General features: G+C 49.4%; 1 protein-coding gene across 7 annotated transcripts in view; it reads left to right on the top strand.

Annotated features, from left to right (window-relative positions):
* The window catches only part of RBFOX3 (RNA binding fox-1 homolog 3), a 445,251-nt gene that overhangs the window by 245,765 nt on the left and 173,628 nt on the right, over positions 1-25,858 (top strand). The window contains exon 4 of one of the 7 annotated variants that reach the window (XM_059877939.1): positions 23,167-23,241. The gene's annotated coding sequence lies outside the window, so the exon portion shown is untranslated. 7 annotated transcript variants of the gene reach the window in all.

Consider the following 25,858-nt stretch of genomic DNA (forward strand, 5'->3'; position numbering starts at 1 on the left):
TTCTAAAGAGTATATTGGATTGAAATTCGCATAACATAAAATTAACCATCTTAGAAAGTGAACAGTCTCTATGCCTCAGTTTCTTGTCTTTAAAATGGGTTGGTAACATCTTTCCTGAAGGACTGTTGACAGGATTAAAGTGGTGTTTACTGTATATGATGGAACCAGGACGGTGCCTAGTGCACGCTGAGAGTTCAGTGGGTGTGCAAATATTTTTAAATTTTATTTTTTAATTGCTGTAAAATACACAGGGCCAGATGTACCATTTTAAGCACTTTTATGTGAGCAGTTCAGTGGCATTAAGCACATTCTCATTCTTGTGCGACCATCATCACCATCCACCTCCAGAACTTTCTCATCTCTCACAACTGAAACGCCGTTCCTGTTAAACACTAACTCGGATTCCCCTGACCCTGGTGCCCGCCATTTTTGCCTCTATCAATTTGATTGTTCTAGGGACCTCACATATGTGGAGTCATACCTTATCTGACCTTTTGTGTCTGGCTTCCTTCACTGAGCATAATGTGCTCAAGGTTCAACCATGTTGTAGCATTGCCAGAATTTCCTTCCTTTGTAAGACTAGGATTCCACTGTGTTTATCCACATCGTATTTATCCATTCATCCATCTATGGACACTGGCGTTCCCACCTTTTGGCCGTTGTGACCCCTGCTGCTCTGTGCATTTCTATTCCTCTGTCTTGGGGTGAGGGAAACTAAATTGACTTGGAAACTCACTTTCCAATGAAGCTCTCCTCTCCCCACCCTTCCCACACATAAAGACAAACACACACATACACACCTATGAAATCAATCTGCAGAAGACAGGCCTTTAGAAGGTGGGCTGAAGCCTTCCTGGGGAACACATGTTTGGGCATCTTTGAGGCTTTAGGTCTTGAAAAAAATGTACCCAAAGGAGACAGTTCCCCACGCCACCCCCACACCACTGCTGCTTTGTATGAGCCTTACGCAAAGGCTCAGGGGCCATGTCACCCCGAGATATTGTCTTCTGTTAACTGCTTGCTCAGATAGGTACCAAGTCCAGGTACAGCCCAGATGGATGACTTGAGGGCCAGAGGGACCAGAGTGATGGGAAAGCTTAGAGCACATCCATGGGTCCTGACATAAGGGGAACTGGATCCTGGGGCTGGGACCCAGAGCGCTCCGGTGGGGTTCTCCCAGGTCCACCCTGGAGGAAGAGTGTCTTCCAACTGGAATCCACTGGTTGGGGCGTGTGTTCAGACCGCTGATTGGCAGGGGCTGGGAAGGGGTGGTCTGGCGACCACAGGATTTCAGGAGCTGATGGTGAGCAAGAAAGGCACCTGTTCCCCTAAAGTAACTGCAGGAAGTAGCTTCATCCCAAACACATCTGAGTCTTCACTTTAGGATTTTTGTCTATAAATGTAGCCACATAAGTTGCAACCTTCTGAAATGCCAGTTCTTTCTCTCCTAAGGCCGATTCATCTTCTCTGGAAACAAAAAACAATGTCACTTCCCCCTCAAATCACCAGGGTCTCTGGCTTTGAGTCATAGGAGGCTCCTGGTATTTCCCTCAAACCCTAAAAACATTGGTTTGGGGACTAAAACACCTTGAGAGGTCAATCACCACAGGCAAAAGAATAATAATAATGTAACAACAGTAACGATACATGCTTTATCCGAAGTGCTTTTTCTCCACCGATCCAGGCAGAGTTCCCACTGTCCTGCTTTCTCATCCATAAATGACTCTGTGTGGTATATTTTTCTGCATCTATGTCTTCTCTACACGTGGATTCTCCCCTCCCTCCGGATTTTTGCCCAAAGTAATATGTTAATGGAAAAATCCAGATGAACGCTTTTGCCAATCCAATATCAATGTAATTAATTTCACTTTAATTAAGGAACGAAAAACATTTTCATTGAAAATCAGCTGCAGTTTAGCAGGATCATATCTCCCATTTTTGAGTGATGTCACCCATTTTTCTTTCTGACTTCCCATGTCCACTAGATTCTTGGTGCTCCCAGAGCAGTACTGAGCTGACGGGACCCGTATCAGTCAGCTGGGGCTGCCATAACCGAGAACCACAGACTGGGTGGCTTAAAAAACAGACATCTATTTCCTCATAGATACGGAGGCTGGATGTCTGAGGGCTTGTAGATGGCCATCTTATCTCTGTTTTCACACGGTCACCTCTCTGTGCATGCGTGCTAAGTCACTTTAGTTGTGTCTGACTCTGTGTGACCCCATGGACTGTAGCCCGCCAGGCTCCTCTGTCCATGGGATTCTCCAGGCAAGAATACTGGAGTGGATTGCCATGACCTTCCTCCAGGGCATCTTCCTGACCCAGGGATCAAACCCGCGTCTCTTACACCTCCTGCACTGGCAGGCAGGTTCTGTACCAGTAGTGCCACCTGGGAAGCCCCCTCTGTCCATGTCTATGTCCTAATGTCTTATAAAGACACCAGTCATATTGAATTGTTGCTGTTATTCAGTCGCTCAGTCATGTCCGACTCTTTGTGACCCCATGGGCTGCAGCACACCAGGCTTCGTTTGCTCAAACTGATGTCCACTGAGTCGATGATGCCCTCCAATAATCTCATCCTCCATGATCCCCTGCTCCTCCTGCCCTCAATCTTTCTCAGCATCACCATTTTTTTTACAATGAGTTGGCTCTTCGCATCAGGTGGCCAAAGTCATTGAGGCCTAATCTAATGATGTCATTTAAATTAATCACTTCTCTAAAGACCCTCTCTCCAAATACAGTTGAATTTTGGAGAGCTGGGGGTTAGAGCTTCAGCATATGGATTTGGGGAACATAATTCATCCCATAGGAGAGCTTGACCTGACCAGCATCACACCTGGGTGAGCCATCGCTCTGTCCCACTGAGTTTGCCTTAGATAGTAGCTCCTGAGTGAGACATCCTGCTCTCTTCGGCATCTCGGCATAGCAGCCATCTGGACCCTGCACCTGGCCTCCTGTTTATTGACTCATTTCCCATGTCCACCCAGTCTCCCCAAGTCCAGCTGCATCTGCTGCTGGGAGCACCTCAACAATGCTGACTCCAAACAGCACTGTCCGGTTACAGAAGTCGCCCTCCTGTCTGTGAGCCTGGCCATCTGCACGTGCCAGTGCTCAAATGCCGGCACCCCGCCACGGATCGATCCACACCCCCAGCACAGGCTGTTTATTCATGTCTCTGCTGCCAGCGGGGTCATACCACGTGGCATCAGATGGTGTGATAGCACAGCCCCCACGGAAGACCTCCACCCTCTTTCACTCCAACCGCCCCCATCCTCACACACATACTCACGGCGTGTAAGTGTGGGGCAGAGGCAAGAAAAGGTGGGTCTCCAGACCTCCCCAGCTTGCCCTACATGTGCCACCGTCATCGGGGACTGACTCAGGGATGACAGAATCTTCTCAACACTGTCTGTCAAATGGTACGCTGGCTTGCCCTCTGTACCTTTGCCTGGAATGCCCTTCTCTTCCTAAAAGGCTCCCTGCCCCCTGATATTGTACCCAAACATCACTTCTTCCATGAAGCCATCCTGGCCTCCCCCCTCCCTTCTCCCTGCTGTACAGGCACCATTGTAGCTCCATACTCACTAATCATGGAGCAACGCCGTGGCTCCTGACCTGTCTTCTTCACCTGGGTGGGAGCAACTAGACACAGATTTTGTTTAGGCTCATCTTTGTTTCCTTCCCCCACACTCACGGTGCCCAGCACACTTTTGGTGCTGGGGAGAGGCAGACACTGTTCCTTTTCTCCACAGTGTACTGACAAAGCAGCTAATCCCTAGGATCTTCTTTCTGCTCCTAGAAGACATTTTCCATGTTCCCAGACCGTCTTAGCCAGCCCACTTCTCCCTCCTACTGTCGGTTTGCTCCACTGCTGCTGACTCAAGTGACCTGACCCAGATGCATCTTATATCTGCTGGTGGCGAGCTCTCCACCAAGGGCAGTTGCCAGAATGGGACACTAACACCCATTACACCTTCCTGGACATGTGCTTTGTTTTGTAATTTGCATGCTTATTGGCTTGTGTTTTTTTCCCCCCTCTATATGACTATTGGTTGTAGTAGGACAAATGGGCTTTTCTATTCGGCTGTCCAGAGCAGTTCAGAAGAGTGGGTGGAAGGAAGTGTCCCGGGCACATGAGTCACCACGGTCGGCTTCTGTAGTCCCTGATTCCAAAGGTATGGCTTTTTGAAGGCTGCCCCAGGTGGGCTGGAATCTACACGTGGGTCAGTGCGGCCAGCCCTGTCTGCTGTAACTAAAACATGACTCAGACCTAATCCTCCATCCTGGAAAGGACATGGTCCATTGTGTCGTGTGGCCATCTGGCTCTGTGACCAGCACCATGCTGATGACAGCTCCTCCAGACTTCCATGTGTTTGTCCCACATCAATCACTGTTTCTCTGGGAGGCCAGAGCCCAACCTGCTCCCAAGAACCCCCTGGGGTTGCTGGAGATGATTAGAGAGGATCTCAGTGATGCCAACTAAGCTATGAGGGAAGCTAAAATACACTTGCTCCTTGGAAGAAAAGCTGTGACCAACCTAGACAGTATATTAAAAAGCAGAGACATTACTTTGCCAACAAAGGTCCATCTAGTCAAAGCTATGGTTTTCCAGTAGTCATGTATGGATGTGAGAGTTGGACTGTAAAGAAAGTCATGTATGGATGAGAGAGTCGGACTATAAAGAAAGTCGAGCACTGAAGAATTGATGCTTTTGAACTGTGGTATTGGAGAAGACACTTGAGAGTCCCTTGGACTGCAAGGAGATCCTATCAGTCAATCCTAAAAGAAATCAGTCTTGAATATTCATTGGAAGGACTGATGCTGAAGCTGAAACTCCAATACTTTGGCCACCTGATGCAAAGAACTGACTCATTAGAAAAGACCCTGATGCTGGGAAAGATTGAAGGCAGGAGGAGAAGGGGATGAGAGAGGATGAGATGGTTGGATGGCATCACCAACTCGATGGACACGAGTTTGAGTACGCTCTGGGAGTTGGTGATAGACAGGGAGGCCTGGTGTGCTGTAGTCCGTAGGGTCACAGAGTCAGGCATGACTGAGCAACTGAACTGAACTGAGCAGTGATGCCAGTGGGACAACTCCAGGAGGTCACATGGCCCCAGAGAGGTGGATTCCACATCTTCTTTGCTTCAGAGGGGTCAATGCCTGGATGGTGAAGGGCACCTCGCCACAGATGAGCAGGCAATGGGAGGCTGAATCCCACGGCAGCCATGGAAGGTGCAGCCACTGAATCCCTGAGAGAGAGTCCAGGATGTCAGAGGTCTGCTGAGAGGCATTCTCATTCAGGTCTGGTGTGACTCTAGTCCCCCAGCTCAGGCAGCCTCAGACCCAAGCCCGGCTGGGGGAAAAGGGAACTCTGTACAGCCCCAGAGGAGAGGGCAGTAGGCCTTGGAGGGCACTTTGGGAAAATGAACAAACACGGCGACACTGGCCAAGAGCTGGTGGGAGAAGAGGAAGATGGGGGAGAGCAGGAGGAGGACCATGGCAAAGCGGCTGCAGAAGAAGCATGTGGTTCAGTCTGGGCATGGAGTCTTCCATCAGGCCATGTCACAGGAGCCCAGGTCCCTGGGGACGGAGCTGACAGAGGACCACTCTCATCCAGGTCAGGGGAGTGTGCCCTTTCTTCAGTGTATTCCTTTTCTTGACATTCTCATTATATGAATCACTTTTGGGTATATATCTAATATAAAGTCTGCCATAAAGTAATGAAACATGGCATGACTCTGGCAAATGATGTGATTATTACATAATGAAACTAAGTACCCTAAACCAAGAAAATCAAAATCAGATTGTATGTGTGTGTGTGTGTGTGTGTGTGGTGACGTTGGTGCCTTTTGAGGGGGGTAAATTTTTTTAATTTTTTTGCTGATGGTAGGACATTTTTTAGAAAGTTCTTTTGTACTTTCTCTTTGAGTCTGCGCACGAGGGAGCCCCATAAATTCTGAGCTGTGGAATCTGGACATGTCAGCAGTCTTCAAAATGAATTGATATTAAATGCAACAAAAGTCCCTCTAATTCACCTCGTTTCTGTCTCTGCCCTCTTCCAACCCCTTGTCCCTCAACACTCCCGATCCTCCAGCCCCTCATAAGCTCCAACTGAGAAGTGGAAGGATAGAAAAGGCCATCAATACTGGGAATGACACTGGCTTATCTATTATGTAAAACCTCAATAATTAGGTATTATTTACAAATAGCTGCACTTTCTCATTGTTCTGCCACAGACAGACGGATACCCCCAAACTAACCCGCAGATCCCACACTTCTCAGCACTCTCATAAAGCACTGTCGCCCAGCCACACATAGACACACTGGTCATTCTCACACTTCCTCCATCACTCTTGGCTGGGGTGGGCAGAGGTGCCAGACCACTCCTGAGCCAAGCCCTGGGCAGCTGCTTGGCCCACCTCTCCCCTGTGGGATGGAGATAGCATGGTGGTGCCACGGGGAAGGCTGGGCAGTGGGAGCAGGGCAGGAAACCAAGGGAAAACTCAGCGAAGAACAAATAACACAAAACACACACCAACAACTTCTGATCCTTCACTCAGCACTGTACCTTAGTTGGGTTTCAGTTTGAAGTCGGGCAATTCTTATCCCAGATTGCTTACAGAAGCCCCTCCCGCTTCCCCAAGCTGGAAGTCACTTGCTGGAAAATAACTGGCTCCCACTCAGAATGTACAAAGAGGCCAAGGCAGCTGCCATCCCTCCCTCCCTCACCCCACCAGGTTGTGCATTAATTTTTCCCTCCTGCCTTCCCCCACAAAACAAATCTCGATTTAAGAAATCAGACCTGGAAGCTGTATGTTGTCCTTAACATGCTCCAATTGCCAGGATCTGGAAAATCTGCTGTGGGCAGGCAGGATTGCCTCCAAATACATTTCTAGTGCAGTGGATTTAGTGAGCACACACGCAGCAGAATTTATCTGCATACTGCACGTCTCCCGGGCCCCAGCCACTGGTGCCAGATTAAACCATAGCCTCAGAGAAGATCCTTAAGTCTGAGCATGTCCTGTGGTGGTCATTCCTTCTTATGTGGAGCCTCTGACATGGACCAAGTGAGGTTGGAATGGTGCACTGGGCTCTGAGCAAAGCTCACAGACATCATTATCTGGTAGAAACTCAGGCTGTTTGAACTGGGCATTGATCTCTTCCTTAGCAAATCTTAGCCTTATCCACCCACAGGGAGGAATCTCTTCCTCCTGATGGACAAAACTTTAGAAAGTTATTCAAATGGAGGGTTGTTGGGGAAATGAATTAAAACAAGTGACAAGCAATCGTTTTCAGATTTGATGAAGGCAGATCAGTGGTGACATGAGCCTTTATAAGCACTGTCTGCTGTTTCCAGGTGATAAATGAGTGCCATGTGCTTCTAAGCATGGGACAGAGATGAACGGAGGATGTTACCAGCCCCCAGCCTGGAGCTCAGCAGGTGGCTGGCAGCCCCAGGTCCCTGTGGGCATCTGTCCGTGGTGCTGAACTCTTTGTCTCTCTCACACCCCATCTCTTTCCCTGTTTCTCTAGAAGTGAAGGCATCTACTGAATTCATTGTTCATTGTTCAGTCACTAAGTTATATCTGACTCTGTGACTCCATGGACTGTAGCCCACCAAGTTCCTCTGTCCATAGGGTTTTCCCAAGGAAGAATACTGGAGTGGGTTGCCATTTCCTTCTCCAGGGGACCTTCCTAGTTCAGGAATTGAACCTGCATCTCCTGCATTGGCAGATGGATTCTTTACCACTGAGTCACCAGGGAAACCCATCGACTGAATTAGAGTACAGCTATTTGATACCAGGATTTGATGATAGGTGTGCTTGTTCTAATCTGCTAGATGGCCCTCAAGTCCAAAATTCTTTCAAGGGGTTTCAAATGTGGGGAAATCTAAGAAAAAGCAATGACTTGTTGAAGAGGAATAAAAAAAAAAAACTAGCTCAATTGACTGTGATTTTCTAACTGTATGTTCAGTTCAGTTCAGTCACTCAGTCATGTCCAACTCTTTGCGACCCTATGAACCGCAGCATGCCAGGCCTCCCTGTCCATCTCCAACTCCCAGAGTCCACTCAAACCCATGTCCATTGAGTCAGTGATGCCATCCAACCATCTCATCCTCTGTCGTCTGCTTCTCCTCCTGCCCTCAATCTTTCCCAGCATCAGGTGGCCAAAGTATTGGAGTTTCAGCTTCAACATCAGTCCTTCCAATGAACACCCAGGACTTACCTCCTTTAGGATGGACTGGTTGGATCTCTTTGCAGTCCAAGGGACTCTCAAGAGTCTTCTCCAACACCACGGTTCAAAAGCATCAATTCTTTGGTGCTCAGCTTTCTTCACAGTCCAACTCTCACATCCATACATGACCACTGGAAAAACTATAGCCTTGACTAGATGGACCTTTGTTGGCAAAGTAATGTCTCTGCTTTTTAATATGCTATCTAGGTTGGTCATAACTTTCCTTCCAAGGAGTAAGCGTCTTTCAATTTCATGGCTGCAGTCACCATCTGCAGTGATTTCGAGCCCAGAAAAATAAAGTCAGCCACTGTTTCCACTGTTTCCCCATCTATTTGCCATGAAGTGATGGGACCGGATGGCATGATATTAGTTTTCTGAATGTTGAGCTTTAAACCAACTTTTTCACTCTCCTCTTTCACTTTCATCAAGAGGCTCTTTAGTTCTTCTTCACTTTCTGCCATAATGGTGGTGTCATCTGCATATCTGAGGTTATTGATATTTCTCCCAGCAATCTTGATTCCAGCTTGTGCTTCATCCAGCCCAGTGTTTCTCATGATGTACTCTGCATATAAGTTAAATAAGCAGGGTGACAATATACAGCCTTGACGTACTCTTTTTCCTATTTGGAACCAGTCTATTGTTCCATGTCCAGTTCTAACTGTTGTTTCCTGGCCTGCATACAAGTTTCTCAAGAGGCAGGTCAGGTGGTCTGGTATTCCCATCTCTTTCAGAATTGTCCATAGTTTATTGTGATCCACACAGTCAAAGGCTTTGGCATAGTCAATAAAGCAGAAATAGATGTTTTTCTGGAACTCTCTTGCTTTTTCGATGATCCAGAGGATGTTGGCAATTTGATCTCTGGTTCCTCTGCCTTTTCTAAAACCAGCTTGAACATCTGGAAATTCACGGTTCACGTATTGCTGAAGCCTGGCTTGGAGAATTTTAAGCATGACTTTACTAGAGTGTGAGATGAGTGCAATTGTGTGGTAGTTTGAGCATTCTTTGGCATTGCCTTTCTTTGGGATTGGAATGAAAACAGACCTTTTCCAGTCCTGTGGCCACTGCTGAGTTTTCCAAATTTGCTGGCATATTGAGTGCAGCACTTTCACAGCATCATCTTTCAGGATTTGAAATAGCTCAACTGGAATTCCATCAGCCACAGTTGGAGACACTAGTGTTCTGTAGTATAGATATTTACCTGTTCTGGTAGCTGAATGGATGACCATGTGTGAGACTGTGTCTTTGCTTTCCAAGTTCTACCCAAGTTCTAGCCAACCCCATGCCAACTAGGGACTCCCTCTCTCTCTGATTCGGTTCCCCATCTTTTATCAGTGCTGAGGCTGAAATTCTAACCAGGATGCATCCCTAACAGCCCTCTCTGTCTCATCTCATCCCTCTGGCTCATTTGAGAACCACACCATTGCTACAGGGTGGCCCTATTTCTTATTCGTCACCCCCTTCCCCCCAAAGCAGCAGATAAATGGAAGAAAGAGTGTCTTTATGTGAGCAGCAGGTAAGGAACTGAGACAGTTCCTGCTGACCCCTGTGTACCCTTGGGTAAGTCACTGTGTCCCCAAATTCTCAGTTTCTTTATCTGTTGGGTGGAGATGGTAAGACCTGCCCTACCACCTTACAGGTTATTGGAAGGATTAAATGAGACAATACCTTTAAGTGGCTTTGGAAAACTGTGGAATGTAATGTAAATGTAAGGCATCAATAATGGCAGCATTGTAAAAAGGGAAGAGGCCACTGAGACCTCCAACTCTGATGTTCCAGTCAAGCAAGTGTTTCAGGGGCTTCATTTTGGTGGGGGGGTGGGGCACGTGGGAGGGGAATCAAGGATGAGGGCAAATATAAAACCCCATCAAGCCAAAGCAAGCCTTTCAGGGAAGATTACCTTTTATACCAACTCCCAAAAGAAAGGCTAGATTCCAAAATGAAGTCTGTTTGCTTCTTACTTTCCTAATATAAAGGGAATGGGCAATTTCCCCTTCCCAAAGGCTGCTTCACATCGGTGGAATCAGAATACAATAGTCAGAGGTCTCCAGTGGCAGAACAGAGCAGAGGAAAGAAAGCAAAAGGCTCTGTTCTAAGCATTTGGCATGCTGCTGTTCTCTCATTATCCAGCAAGGGAAGCCCAACGCTACCCTCTGCAGCATTGGACACCTCTATGGCTAGTACACGGTGTGTGTGTGTGTGTGTGTGTGACAGAATGTAAGTGTGAGCATAGATATATTATCATTATAGCTGCTGCTAAGTGGCTTCAGTCGTGTCTGACTCTGTGCGACCCCATAGACGGCAGCCCACGAGGCTCCCCCATCCCTGAGATTCTCCAGGCAAGAACACTGGAGTCGGTTGCCATTGCCTTCTCCAATGCAGGAAAGTGAAAAGTGAAAGCGAAGTCGCTGAGTCTTGTCCGACTCTTAGCGACCCCATGGACTGCAGCCCACCAGGCTCCTCCATTCATGGGATTTTCCAGGCAAGAGTACTGGAGTGGGGTGCCATTTCCTTCTCTGTATCATCATAGACTAACATCTTAATTCCTGCCTTCAATATTTGTTGAGCACCTTCTGTGAGCCAGTGCTCCTGGCACAATTTAGGGCCATGCTCGGGTCCTCTGGTTGCTTTCAGGGTAATGGGGCATGGACATCATGATGTACTATGATAGATGCTATGCTGGAGGTGTGGGTGGTCCCACCACACTTTCTGGCTCTGTGAAGCATACACACTGATCTTCCTCATCTTGCCTCTCTACCAGTCACATGTAGATACTCTCTAGGTTCTGTCCTCTAATATGTCCTGATGCTTTTGGGGTCCATGACTTCCTTTGTCTTTAAATCAACCCTCCTCCTACTTTGGCATGACTACTGAAAATTCATGACAATTCAGAGTAACTCCCAAACAATGATCACCCATGAAACCCTTAGAACGAGGGATCAGGCAAAGTTGGTACTGGGGCTCCAGGGTTTGACTTTGGGGTTTCTAAGTTGCAGGGTCTCATTAGGCTGTGGGAGTTGGACGGTCAAACCCATATCTCCAGCCCACGAGTGAGACTGAATATTGTGAAATTCAAAGTTTTGCTCTATGGACGTTTTAACATAAGGGACTAATGCTGAAGCTCCAATACTTTGGCCACCTGATGAAAAGAGCTGACTCATTGGAAAAGACCCTGATGCTGGGAAAGACTGAAGGCAGGAGGAGAAGGGGATGACAGAGGATCAGATGGCTGAATGGCATCACCAACTCAATGGACATGAGTTTGAGCAAACTCCAGGAAGGACAGGGAAGCCTGTGTGCTGCAGTCCATGGGAAGCCAGACATGACTTAGTGATTGAACAACAACAGCAGCAACAACTGTCACACGCAGCTCCAACCTGCAAAGAGGGTTCCCTCTCTTCCCACTGAACGTGGAGGAGTCACAGGGGGCCATCCAGAAAGGCTCTGGGAATGGCCACAGGAAAGGGCTGTGTTGCCCCTGTGCTCCATGAGAGGAAATCTCTGACACTGCTGCCTGTCCCTGAGAACAGAGATCAAGGGAGACTTCAGAGAAAACTCAGGGTTTGCTTCTGCTTCCCAGGCAGTGAGCCATTCCGGAGCCCTGCAGAGCCTGTGGCTGATGCAGCAAGGGCCGTTGGATTCAAGGGGGTGTGTTAACAATGCTGGGCCCTGAGATGTGCCCTCAGCCCCATTCTTTCTGCCCAGAGAGGAGCATCCCCAACAAGGAGTGTTTGCAAGGTACTTCAATACATTCCCGCACTTGAAGCAGAGTGCTACAAATACCACCCATATTTAATTACAAATCCAGGTGGATGAGCTAACTGAATGCAACTCCATAGCAACTTCACATCACTCACACTCCAATTCAACTGATGAAGTTACCCCAGAATCCAAAATGCGGGGTACAGAGAGAGCCGTCGGTCTTTCCACATACTCAAGGCACGCAGGAGACAGAAAATAACCTCACAAAGAGTACTTCAGTGACCGTATGCTTTAATACCCCAGCCATCAGAGCTGACATTTATGCCATTAATTTAAAAACATATTATTTCATCTCCATAAACTTAGGCTTGTTTGGGGCCAGCTAAGTAGTTCTCTTTCTTAATGGCAGCCTGGCATTTTTATTTTTATCTTGGTCCTTCACTCCCCCAGCCCTTAACACCTCACCTTTAATTTGCGTTTCCTTTCCTGAAGTCCCAGGAGGAGGCAGGGAAGCACAGAGAGAGGTTAGGCAAGTGAATCCTTCTAGAAAGGCAGGAAGCTGCACAGGCTGAGCTGACCCGCCAGCGGAAGACTCCCTGCTTCACCCCAGCATAGCTTCCTATTGAAGCACGCTGCCTGTTTCTGGGAGAAACACTGTCAAGGGCAGAGTGGCCAGAGCTGAGGGCATGCGGGAATTGATTTTGCATGTGTGGTGCAGACTCTCCATCCAGTTGTCGTCAAACCCAGAGATGAAGCCTCTGGAAGTAAATGAGATGCACATAATCTATGCTTGTCCATCTGCCTTGTCAAAAACTATAGCTTCTCTGATTTGGGCGACCCTTAATCCTAAACACCATTTATCTCCCTTGGGGCTGATCACTAGTGGGGTTCTTTGTGTCAATCTCAGACTCTACTTGCTAACTGCTCCTGCCCGGATTCCCTTCCTGGACTGTTTCAAGAATAAACATTAATAATAACCTTAAGCGTATATGGAACTGCAAACCATGTAACAGGCAGGAAGCTAAGATCTGCACAAGGACCATGGAATTACATCCCCTCAAGAAATCTATGGGGGCTTCCCAAGTGGTGCTAGTGGTCAAGAACTTGCCTCCCAAGGCAGGAGACATAAGAGAGTTGGGTCGGGAAGATCCCTGGAGGAAGGCATGGCAACCCACTCCAGCATTCTTGCCTTGAAAATCTCATGGACAGAGGAGTCTGGCCAGCTACAGTCCATAGGGTCACAGAGTTGGACAGGACTGAAACGACTTGGCACGCGTGCATGCAAGAAATCTATGATGGTACCACAGCGAGAAGGACCACAAATCTCCACTTTCTGGGTGTGGAAACTGAGGTTCATCCCCTGCCAGTCCACCAAGGCTTAGAAAGTTCTGCCCTCCCTCCCCATACCAACATCCGCTGAGCATTTCCTCCTCCTCCCCCTCCAGCTGAATACCACCAGGCACTCACCTGTGGGAGGAGCCTGTGTTCAGAGGCAAGAGCCAGCTTTCCTTGCATCCCTGTTGGAGGCGGGGTTGGAGCAGTCCCTGGCCACCACTAGCCCCGTGTTATTAGTTATTTTTAGCAATCAATGTTATTGATGCCATGTTCACTAGAGAAAGCCACCAGAGAGCTGTTCTTCCAACTCATTACATTTAGAGTTGAACTATCCCCTTTTTATATAAATCCTGACACATAAAGATAAAATACACCACTTTCTGAGGGAAGCTCTGAACCAGAGGCTAAGAGCTGGAAGGAAGATTTGAGTGCCAGAAGCAGCTTTAAAGATGACTCCACAGGGGGAGGTCTGGGAGGCCTGTCCTCCGAGCCAGGAAGCTGGACCAGGGGGGTTAAAACCTCACATGGAGAAGAACAGCCCCTTGGATGTCACCAGCATGGAAAGAAAGGAGGCAGAGAACTGTGGATTCAACAGAAAAGACATGGCTGCTTTGGAGGGTCTCAATCTGGATGGCTAAGAAGGGAGGGTGTTGTTATGGGGGCTTGAGTGTTTGGCTTCTTTGATGGCTGCTGAGGGTAGACAAGGCCTTTGGGTCTCAGCTCGCAGTGGTCAAAGAAACTGGTCCTGGCAAGTCTACTAATGCCCAGGGGAGAGATGAGATATGGTTTTTTAGAACATTCTCTACTCCTCTGTGGCTCCCCAGGTGGCCCTAGTGGTAAAGAACTGCCTGTCTGTTCTGCAACCCACTCCAGTTTTCTTGCCTGGAGAATCTCTTGGACAGAGGATATAGTCCATGGGGTTGCAAAGAGTCGGACACAAGTGAAGCGACTTAGCATGCACACACGCACACTCCTCTCCATCCCTTTGCATTCAGTTTCTCAGCCTTGAAGGGACAGATTTGGGCCAACTAGGGACCCTGGGATGGCTCTCTCCACACACTGAATGCCACCAAATTGGGCTCGAGACCACAGAGTGGGCAGAGAGCTGTGCCAGATGCATTAGAGAAGTCTGGTGCCCCTTTCTCTGCCTCTAGATGGAGTTTCTCTGGGGACATGATGGGTGGAAGAAGGCCAGGGATTACAGGTTCTGGTGTGGAAATTCCCAGAGGGGCAGTAATAGGAAGATGCCCACGGTTGATTCCCCCTGACTGTTTCCCATGGAGACAACATCGTCCCAGCATCTCTCCCCTGGACGAGCCCCATTGCTCACTCCACCTCGTTCCCAGTACATTTCACCCACACTGAACAACCCAGCTCCCAGTACAAGTTCCCTATACTTATTTCCCTTTAAGGACTTGGCACTTTTCGTGAGTTGTTCCTTCTGTCTAAAACACTGTATCTCTCTTCCATGATCTCTCTGAGGAAGTCTAAACTCAGGGATGGTGTTGGGTCAGACACGTCGATTTGGGACTCATTATATTTAGAGGGAACTGAAACATGGGGGTGAATAAGATCATCCCAGTGGAGGGCAGCCAGTCTGAGAAGACCAATGGCATGAAGACAGAGCCCAGGGGAAACAAACAGACACACCCCTGGGGCGTGGGGGCCGCCAGAGGCAGACAGAGAATGTCAGGAATGGGAGAGCAATTGGCCATGTGAGATGCGCTGTCAGTAAGGATGGAGAAGCATCTGTCACATTTTGCACATCGGGGGCAGGGGTGTCTCCTGACAAAAGCTTGACCAGCAAGGAAGGGCCAGACATCAGGATGTGGGTAAACAGGAGAGAATAAAAGGGAACAGTGGCTTTGAAGTCATGCTCTTGAGAAATGGGGTCTGGAAAGGGAAGGCAGGTTGGGATAGCTCAAGTCGTGGCAAAACTTTGGATGGATAGACGGATGGGGCAGACCTCTGACCCAGCACTTCTCTCGGCTCTGTGAGTTCTTGCTCATCCATCATCCCTCTCAGGTGGCCTGGGGACACCTGGAAGGCAACGACTGCCTTTTTCATTTTCCTTTCAATCATCCAGCTGTTCAATGAGAGTTCACTGCTTTCCAACATGTGTCGGACACCCTTCTGGGTACTGAGGTTTCAGAGAACAAGACAGAGAGAAGTGCTGCCCCAGGAGCCCCCAGGGACTGAGGGAGGGGAGAGGCTAAGCAAGGATGGGCACAAGCCTCACAGAGGAGGTGACACCTGAGCCAAGGCCCAGAGATGGAACATTGAGGACTGGAAGAGAACCAGTGATGAGAGACCAAGGAGGGACATTTGGAAAACGCTGGCTTCACTTTGAATGAAATGGGGGTGTTGGAGGGGTTTACAGTCAGTCCAGGGCACCATCTGACTTACTTGGAAATCGATCACACTGGGTGTTGCCAGTAGATGGTGCGTCCTGAGCCAGAGTGAAGCAGCTGGACTCGCTGGAAGCTTTTGCGTGGCTACAGCCGAGGTGACGAAGAGCTGTGGATAGTGGAGGAATTCTAGCTGTTTCAAGGGTGAACCCCTAAGGATTTGCTAATGAATCTGGCATGGGGTGTGAAGGAAAGATGTCAACCTCAGCTCTCCCCAGAGTCTGGTCTAAGCAAGTGGTAGTCACTCAAGGAAACAGGGGTGGGGTTGGCTCTCAGGGATTTGGTTTTGGATGGGTTAACTTTGGGATGCTTCCAGATGGGGAAGTTGAGTTGCCAGACACACCCATCCATGGAAAGACATCCTAGGGCCCAGGCGGTGCCAGACAGGGGGGCTTGGTTGCATCCTTTGGAGTGAATGCATGTTGGGCCACCAAGTGTCGGAACGTTCATGCTACATGGGCCTCTCCTGTCTCTCTGTCCCCCCTGCCACCACACATCTGCAAGCTTTTAGTAGCTTAGCCTGGCAAATGACCCAGGGTACCATAGAGCAGGATAGAAACCAGTCAGATTCTCAAAATCCTGGAAAACCAGACTGAGTTTCTGTTGCCTGCTGGCCTCATGGGATCAAATGATGTAATTGTTTAGGCTGAGTCTGAGAGGAATGATCTGAACAAGTTTATAGGATGCTGATGTCTCAGTATCTCACAGTTCCTCCCCATTCCAGCTTTGCTATGCCTCCACACGCATACCCCTTGGGCCCCATCACAGCCCACAGCCCAGGACGTGGGCAGGGATGGGGTCAGAGACAGGATGTGGTGCCTGTGGGTGAGCTCTTTGCCTTTGTCTTGATCACTCTTGCCTTGAAATCCTCCTACTCTTGGCATGCTGCTGGAGACACCAGCCCGTGAAAACTTAAATGTTTGCAATCAGATCAGGGGTCTCCTGATTTCTTAGGACTGAGGATACTGCTGAGTACTGTTGACAAGTGGATGCACATCCAAATGAATGAAATCCCATAAGCAGGGGAAAGCTGAGGGGAAACCACGAAAGGAAAAAGAAAATGCCAGCTACCCTATTGTTTCCTGTAGCCAGATGCAAAATTAAGAACATTAAAGGGCTGGAAAAATGACAAGCAGTTGACCCAGACACCCATTCTCTGCCACCCTCCCAGCCCCTGTATGGCAATATGGCTCCCTTATTTCTAGAGTGTTCTTTATTTTAATTTTTCCAAAACTTTCTTGAAGTAAAAGTCACATCATTTAAAATTATGTTTTATTTCTTTTTTTTTTTTTGTCTTTACTTTTTAAACCTTTTTTTAATTGAGGCATAGTTGACTTACAATATTCATTTCAGATGTATGACATGGTCAAAATTTTTATAGATTATGCTCCATTTAGAGTTATTATCAAATATTGGCTGTATTCCCTGTGCTGTACAATATATCCTTATAGCTTATTTATTGCATACATAGTATTCTGCACCTCTTACAAAATTATCCATTTTAAAGTGAACAATTCAGTGGTATTTCACAATCTAGTTCCAAGAGGTGTTCATCACCCCAAACGGGAAACTCTGTCCCCGTTCGGCAGCCAGCCCCCAGACCCTCCCATCCCCCAGCCCTGGTCCACCACCAATCTGTGCTTTGTTCCAGCCAATTTCCCTACTCTGGATATTCCATGTGAAAGGAGTCATTCCATGTGGAGTCTTCTGTGTCTGGTCGTCACTCAGTGCTGTGTTTCTAAGGGTCACCGTGTTGTAGCCAGTGTCTGTGCCTCATCCCTGCTTCTGACCAAGGAATCATCCACTGGGTGGACGCACCCTGTTTTGCTTATCCACTCATCTGTGGGTGGGCACGTGGGCTCTCCCCAACTTTGGCCATTGGGAATAAGCTGCTATGAGCATGGATGCAGGAGTGCTCCCCTTTAAGACATCCTCAACACGCGTGTGCATTGTGGGGGGGAAAAAATGTGAGGCCTCTCTTGTCGCTGATGGCTCCCATCCCAGAAGTTGGAGGGGCTGGACACAGCCGGGGGTCAGCATGGCCCCGCACACCAGGAAGCCTTCGGGAGAAGCTAGTGAAACCTGCCCCTCCAGCAGAGGCGGCTTCTTTCTTCTCTTGTCTCCACCCTACGCACAGAGCCCACCTAAGAACCACCGATTCTCATCACGGACCCTGATGACCCACATGGCCCAGGTATCCGCTCTTAACTGGGTCTCCTGTCAGCGGACTGGCCCTGCCTGGGGTCCCGGCTGGGGCACCCACATTGTGGATTTTGCCAAGCATGAGAGCAGAGAGAGAGAATGCTGAGCTGGGGGAAAAGGACGGCCCAGGCACCTGTGGGATTCCTCTCTCCCTCAAGCCTCTCCCTCAATGCAAACCTAATCTAGAGGAGAAATGAATCAATTGAAACCCAATTTCCATCCCTCTCTGTGCAGACATTCCAGGATCTCTGCGGGTTGAAGAAATGCTGTCTGGGTGTCTGGGGAGGGAGCATGGTCCTTTCCAGGTGGAAGGGTCACTTGAGGGTCCTCCTCGTCCCCAGGGGCCGACAGGTGGGGGCCCCTCTGCCTTTAGCACAGGCCGAGCTTTGGAGATTGGGGGAATGGGGACCATCATTCACTTGTTGACAGGCATCCTTTGTTCTACAGTAGGCACCGTCAGAGTCTCCCAGTCTACCACGTCGTCCTCATCCATGTAAATCCATCCTGCTTACCGTGGGGCTGGCTCGAGCCATGCACCAGGTCAGAGCTTCTGGGGCGAGGGGAAGCTCGCTCTTAGCTCCTTGTTCTCAGCTCTCTGCCCACGGAAGAGAGTGGCTGTGTGCCTGCAGGATCCGTGGGGGACACTGTCGTGTCCCTTTCCTGGGGCCCTCAGCTTCCAGGTCAGCTGATCAGCAGAGCTGGGCTTCCCAAGCCAACTTCCATCTTAACACACAGCCTGGATTCATCTCACAGTCCATCCTTTCCTTGTGTCAGCACCAAGGGAGAGGAACCAGAATCAGTCCCATGGTGGGGTTAGTGAAAGACTGCAGAGATTCGGCTCTCCCGGGGTGGCTGGCGAGGTAGGAAGGAGCAGCGTTTCACCCCTGCTCCATGTCAGGGGAACCAGCCCAGGGGTGTAGATTCTCACTGCACAGCTCATAAATAGCAGGCACAGGGCGTTCAGTGCCTCCCTTGCATTTTGTTCTGTTCGACTGGCTTCTCCAGCCTTTGGGAACAAGCTGAAGAAGGAGGGGAGGTCTGGGGAGCTGAGGCAGGGGCAGGAGGAAGTGGGGTCTCTCTCCCTTCGGGGCAGGATGGCAGGTGGCAGCTGAGGGCATGGGGAATGTGAATGCCAGAGCAGGCCTGGGCTCCACTCAGTTGAACTGAGAAGCCAGGGACTGCCAGGCTGTCCTAAAAGGAAGGCAGTTCTAGAAAGTTCCCCCAGCCACTGTGGCACAGGAGCCAATCATTGTAGCTACCGATGACATCAGTGAGTCCCTAAAAGTGCTCAGAGGGGTAGACAGCCACTTTTTGGCAACGGCCACAGACTCCTGTGTTGGCACCAGCTTCCGGGAGGGCACCGCATGTGGGATACAACAGAGGTGCATTTTTGTGCCAGTGGCCCCCTGCTCATGGCCATCTGCACGGGATTTGAATGGAAGCCAGTGCACAGAAGCGCAGCCTTTGCAAAGTCGTGACAGGGATTGGTGGCTAGGGGCCCTGTGATGGGTCTTAAGGCAACTGCAGGACTTACAGTGGCATTCCTATAGAATTGAGCTTTTCTGGTATATTTAAATATTTGTCTACAGAGTATTACTTAATAAAGTGGCTTTGAGGCAGAGACAACTCTATGCTGCAGCCTGTGGGGATACTGCTGACTGGAGAGGGTCAGGAGCAAGCGTAACCTGTCGTGTGAACCAGTGTGAAGGCGTGATTGTGAATTTACCCCATTCCGTTCACACAGACCATGAGAAGGTGATGGGAATTCCATAGGCATGTTCACTGTGTCTGGGCTGTCTGCTTGTCTGGGACAGAAAAGGGGGTACCAGCTTTTCTGTGGGAGCTGGGAGAGGGTCACAGCCCCAGAGTAGGGTTCAGCTACTCTTGGCAAAGGGGTTGCCTCGCCAAGCATCGCCTCCCTAAGTCTCCAGCACCTTGAGGGGCAGGTACCACCACTCCCATTTTGCTGACGAGAAAACTGAGGCTCAGCAAGTGAAACAATTTCCCTGGTGTCAACCAGACAGAAATATCTGGGCAGGGTTTCAAATCCATGACTGTCTACAAAGTTTGGGGGCTCTCTCTGGAATGGTTCCTCTCCCATCTGAACCCTGGGACTGAAAGAGAGTGAAGGGCCCCAAGCCTGCCATCTCTTCATCTCCTTTGTGACCCCAAAATCATGGACAGACTCATCTGTCCAAGTGCACGCCTGTTGCCAGCCATCTCCTTATGACTATAAGCCTTCGGTGCCAAAGAGGATCCCAACTCGATTGCCTTACTGTCCCATTTTTTTATTCTTTTGTAATTGCTGTTGTTTTATGAACATGACTTTTGGATTATGAACTTAGGCATAACAAACAAAACATTTAAGAAAGCTATTAACTATCATAAGCCAGGTTTTACTGAAAGATTTTCTAAACCCCAGATGGTACATGGGCTTCCCACCCCATTCTCCAGAGCAACCCTACGTCTGAGACAAGACTGTCCATACCAGGCACCGGCCCATGAAAACGTGGGGCAGATAAAAATCAGCTGGCTTTCAGGATGCATTTCCACTTCTAAGAAAAGAAGTAAATAAAGGAACGGGACAATTCCATGAACAGTGCGAAATACCTTCACTATGAAATCTTCAGTTCTAACAGCTGGACCCAGCTTGAGGCCACGGCTAGCCTGAGGCTGGAGCACCATTTCTGCCTGACCAGCCACAGCTTGGGTTCTGGGATCGGGAAGGGTTCTCAACTACGCGTGGGTCAGAAACCCATTTCTGGGGGCCAGCACGTCCTCCCCAGGGGGTCCTCTCTCCAGCTCCAGCACTTACGACCAATCTCACCGGGATCTGGTGTGTTTCCAAACCCAGGCTGCACTTACCTGCGAAAAATAGGAATGTTACCTTAGCATGGGAAAACATTCATCTCTGTCTTCTATTCTAGAAGCTATAAAAGCCAAACAGGGAAAGAAAGCAAAAACTGCCGCCGGTGGCTGCTCCTTCCTGGTCCATGTGGCAAAATACCCCTGACTTTAGCATGAGTTCTCTTCCCACCCCCGCCTGGATGTCTTTCCTGAAAATGGAAACTTCCCACACCTGCTCTAAAAACAGAGCCACTTAGATCACACGAGGTGCTGGCTGTTTCCTCTCTTTCCCTTTAGTTCTGTTTCTCAGGCAGTTAAAGTAAGAACCGTTGGCCGGGCCACTTGAACTGCAAAGATGCTGGTACTAATGAGCTCCAGGTGGAGCTGAGGGTCAGTCTGGCTTTGCAGGGGTCCAACTTTCTCTTCCTTTAGCCTGCCCCCTAGGCAGGGAGCTCCCCCCGCCACAACCCGCTGTCAGATGGGCCCCCCTCCCACTTTGGGCCCACTGTGGTATAGTCGACCTCTGAGTTTGGGAGAGATGTGGGTGACAGTTCCAACCAAGGTTTGGGAATCCTCAAAGGGAGACGATGAGGGGTCCAGGCAGCCCAGAGAGGGCGTGTCTGGAGCCCCCTGCCGAGATGGCCTCTTCCCCTTGGGCCCCTCTCCCCAAAGCTCAAGGACCCTGTCTGAACTGGCAGCCTGCCTCTCCCCTACGCCCATGAAGTGATCCTCCCCGCCTGCCCCGTGCCCCTCTTTCCTCTGCTTCACACTCAGGCTTTCAGCTAAATAAACATGAAGTGCATTGAGCTAGCAGTTCAGGCTGGGTCTAAGCAGCTCGTCCAATTGGCTCTCGTCATTTTTCATTCCTAATGAAATTAAGCTCCCGAGAGAAGAAAAGAACCCTTTTCTAAAAAGGAAATGCATCAGCGAATCCCTTAGGGGGAAAACATTTTGACATGGAAGTTTTCCTGTACTTTATTCAGCCAGCACCGCGGCTCCTCCACTCTCAGCCCCGCCCCCATAGTCCTTCTTTTACGCCTGTGTTTTCAAGCAACCTTCTCCTTGATTGTATTTGCAGGAAAGTTCCCCTTCTTCACCCCTGCTCCCACCCCGCAGCTCCCTGTGTCCCAAACCCCATCCCTTTGCTCGCCCAAACCCACTCCAGAACTGCATGGTCAGTAATAAGCTGTAGGGCATTTGGTCAGCACTATCTCAAGAAGCAAATAAAACTGCAACCCAATACGACAACCTCTGAATTAATGTCATTCTCTTGTCGTCCCCTTCCCACCCCACACCACCCAGATACATTTGTCTCAGCAAAGTCCGTGGACCAGCTCCACAGTGATCAAATTAATGGGTTGTGCCTATGTGGATGCGTCTGTGTGCAGCCTAATGGGTGTTTATTTCCCTCATGACTGTTTGTTCACTAGGATCTCTGAGCACCCAAAGCCAGCACTGAGCAAGCTTGGCCAAGGGAAAGATTATGTATATGTGTGTAAATATATATATATATATATATATATATATATATGCTCAAAAACAAAACCCTCAAGGCCGCTTATTGAATTTAACACCTCTTGATGTGTTGAAAGCCCTTGAGGATGGCAGTTAAATCCATACACCATCGGGTGTGAACCTCAGCAAGGTCCCACAATGCGGTCACTGGCAGGACAAAAGCTGAGCCGGGAATGCTGGTTGGGAAGGGCTGTGGATGCTGATGCAATATCCAAAGGGCAGTCGGGCCATCCTGGCCTGATCACATGCCAACACCCGTCTTTCCATGCCCCAGGCACCTGGAGAATTCCCATCACAGCACCTTGTCCCTCCCCCAGCCCTGCAACGCTTGCCTCATTTCACTGACAAGGAAGCTCAGGTTCAAAGTTGACTGGAAGGAAGTCCCCAAGGCCACACAACTAGGCTGCCCTGGGGACTGGAACCCAGGTCTGTCTGGCTCCGAGGCTCCCGCTAAATCAGTCACCCCACCTGCCGACAGAGACGATGCATGTGGTCTGGGAATGACAGTGGCTCATCTTTCATGCAGCCCTTTCTCTTGCTAACATGCTTGGTTCGCCACCTCTTCCACCCTTGATTTATGGAGGGTCCTGCCCAGGATGTTCTCAGCAGTACGTGATGGACGGCAGAGCCATGCCCCATGTAACCACAGCTGTTCTGTAATGGAAAGGAAAGGACCCCATCTACAGACAGCTTTCCCTGGCATCCTGCTCTGTCCCTGGTCTCAGGATGGCATGTACACAGGGGTACCTGGGGGTGTGCAAAAGCGTAAGCTGGATGTTTTGGTTTATCATTTTCTGCTCTGATGCAAGGGGTGCACACAGCATAGCACCTGATCCCAACTTCCGGAGCCCTTAGCCCATGTGTTCCTTCAATCTATTTACGTAACTACAACCTTAATTTAAATTCACTCTCTAAAATGCAGACCCATCGAAGGAGTATGTTCTCTCCAAAAGTGTCCCTAAATGACGCCGGAGAGCCAACCTGTTGCTCAAAGCAGGTGAGTGTGAAGCCCTCCCTTTGGAACTGCTTGCAGAGTGGGTATGGAAGGTACCTATGGAAAACTGGACAGGCCTCGTATTCCCAGACTCTGTGTGTGTGTGTGTGTGTGTGTGTGTGTGTGTGTGTGTGTGTGTGTGTGTGTGTTCTGTGCCCAAAAGCCCCTGGGTTCCTGAGCCACCACCCTTCATCTCTTCTTCAGCCCGTCACCTATCACACCCAACAGGCCTGCATGCTTCCTTTTTTGATGGATTCATGGTGTACGTGTGTGCACACACGTGTTGATTTGTGACTTCTAGCTCTATCTACAGCTGCTGGTTTGGTCGTCTTCTGTGGGTGGGGTGATCTTTTCCTCTGGACCATGCCTTGCCACTCTAGGTTATTCTAGGAAGGACATCACACATGTACATGCGCACACACACCACTGCTTTAACTCTCAAGACATTCCCTTGAGTTCCAAGGGAGCTGGTGGGTGAGGGAAGAAGAGAGGAAGAACACTGCACTGGGGTCCCTTCCGTCACCTGCTTCACAACAGAGAAGCAAGAGCAGCTTTGAGGGAGTACGTCAAAGAGGAGAGGCAGGCTTGCTGCACCCAGTCCTGGGCACCTAGAAGCCTAATCCCCAGGCATCAGGTGGCCACCACCTGTCTTTGAATGTTGGGTCTAAGATTTGCAGCCACATAACACAGGTGGTACACAATTCTCAAGGTTTGACAGTAAAATCTCTCACTTTACTTCTTTAATAGTTTTATTATTTATTAATTTGACTGTGTTGGGTCTTCACTGCGTCATGGGCTACTCTCTAGTTTCAGTGCATGGGCTTCTCTTGTTATGGAGCCCAGGATCTAGGGTGCAGGCTTCAGTAGTTGTGGCTCTCAGGGCTCTAGAGCACAGGCTCAATACTGTGGCACACGTGCTTCATTGCTTCGTGGCATGTGGGATCTTCCTGGATCGGGGATCGAACCCGCGTCTCCTGCTCTGAGCCACCAGAGAAGCCCTCACTTTACTTTCTACTGCACTTGTAAATGGAAATATTTACATTCCCAACATCCAAAGCAAACCCTCCCATCGTGAAATAGCACCTTGCCTCTGTATTAGCCTGCTGAGGCTGCCACGACAGAACACCATTGACTGGACAGCTTAAATAACAGGCATTTCTCAGCGTTCTGAAGGCTGGGCAATCCATGATCAGGGTGACTTCAGGGGTGGTTTCTGATGAGGGTGCTCTTCCTGGTTGTTGACAGTGGCCATCCTCCTGTGTCTTCACACGTTATTTCCTCTGTGTTCACGTAGGGACAGAGAGATCTTTGGTATTTCCTTCTCTTCTTATATGGACACTAACCCTATCAGATTGGTGTCCCACCCTGATGACCTCATCCCATCTTCATTAACTCCCTGGAGGCCCCATCTCCAAATACAATCACAGTGGGGGTTAGGGCTTCAGCACATGAATTTGTGGGACATCATTCAGCCCCTAACAGTCAGTTTGGGGCATCACTCCAGCACCACTACCACCACCACCATGGGTGTCCCTCACCCTCCTACACACACCGATTAGCCAAGCTCTCCTAGACCAGTGTCTTTCATCTCTTGTTCACCGAGACCTCCAGTTGTTCCTCCCAAGGTGACACTGGTCCTTTTTCCTAACTTTTTTTTTTTTAAGATTTATTTATTTATTTTTGGCTGCACTGGGTCTTCGTTCCTGCAAGTAGGCCCTCTCTAGTTGCGGTGAGCAGGGGCTACTCTTCGTAGCAGTGTGAGGCCTCTCATTGCTGTGGCTGAAAAGACGCTGATGCTGGGAAAGATTGGAGGCAAAAGGGGAAGGGGGCAGCAGAAGATGAGATGGTTAGACAGCCTCACTGGCTCAATGGACATGAAGTTGAGCAAACTTCAGGAGATAGTGGAGGACAGAGAAGCCTGGTGTGCTACAGTCCATGGGGTTGCAAAAAGTCAGACATGACTTATGACTGAACAACAACAACAACTCTTGTTGTGGAGCACGGACTCTAGGGTGCTGGCTCAGTAGTTATGGCACATGGGCTTAGTTGCTCCGAGGCATGTGGGATCTTCCTGGTTCGGGGACCAAACCCGAATTTCCTGCATGGGCTGGTAAATTCTTAACCACTGGACCCCCCAGGGAAGCCTGTTCCTAACATCCTTGATGACAGACATTTGCATCCGCATTTCAGAGAAGGTGGTCTCCTGCAAGGGTGGTCAAGCAGAGCCAAGAATTCCCAGGTGATAAGGTTCATATCATTTCAAAGCAGACCCACCTCGCTAGTTGTGGGGAGCTCAGGTAACATTTGTGTTTATTTGTGTTTATTGAGCAAATACTAGCTGGACAGAGAAGGTGGAAAGGAGCACTGGCCAGAAGTGCCACCCAGGGTTATTTGGACTATGTTACATGGTCTCTCTGCTTCCCTGGTGGTTCAGACAGTGAAGAATCCGCCTGCAATGTGGGAGACCTGGGTTCAATCCCTGGGTTGGGGAGAGCCCCTGGAGGAGGGCATGGCAACCCACTCCAGTATTCTTGGCTGGAGAATCCCATGGACAGAGGAGCCTGGCGGGCTACAGTCCACGGGGTCGCAGAGAGTCAAGCGTGACTGAGCGACTAAGCAC

Source organism: Bos taurus, chromosome 19 (assembly GCF_002263795.3).
Source record: "Bos taurus isolate L1 Dominette 01449 registration number 42190680 breed Hereford chromosome 19, ARS-UCD2.0, whole genome shotgun sequence".
In the NCBI taxonomy this organism is placed as follows: domain Eukaryota; kingdom Metazoa; phylum Chordata; class Mammalia; order Artiodactyla; family Bovidae; genus Bos; species Bos taurus.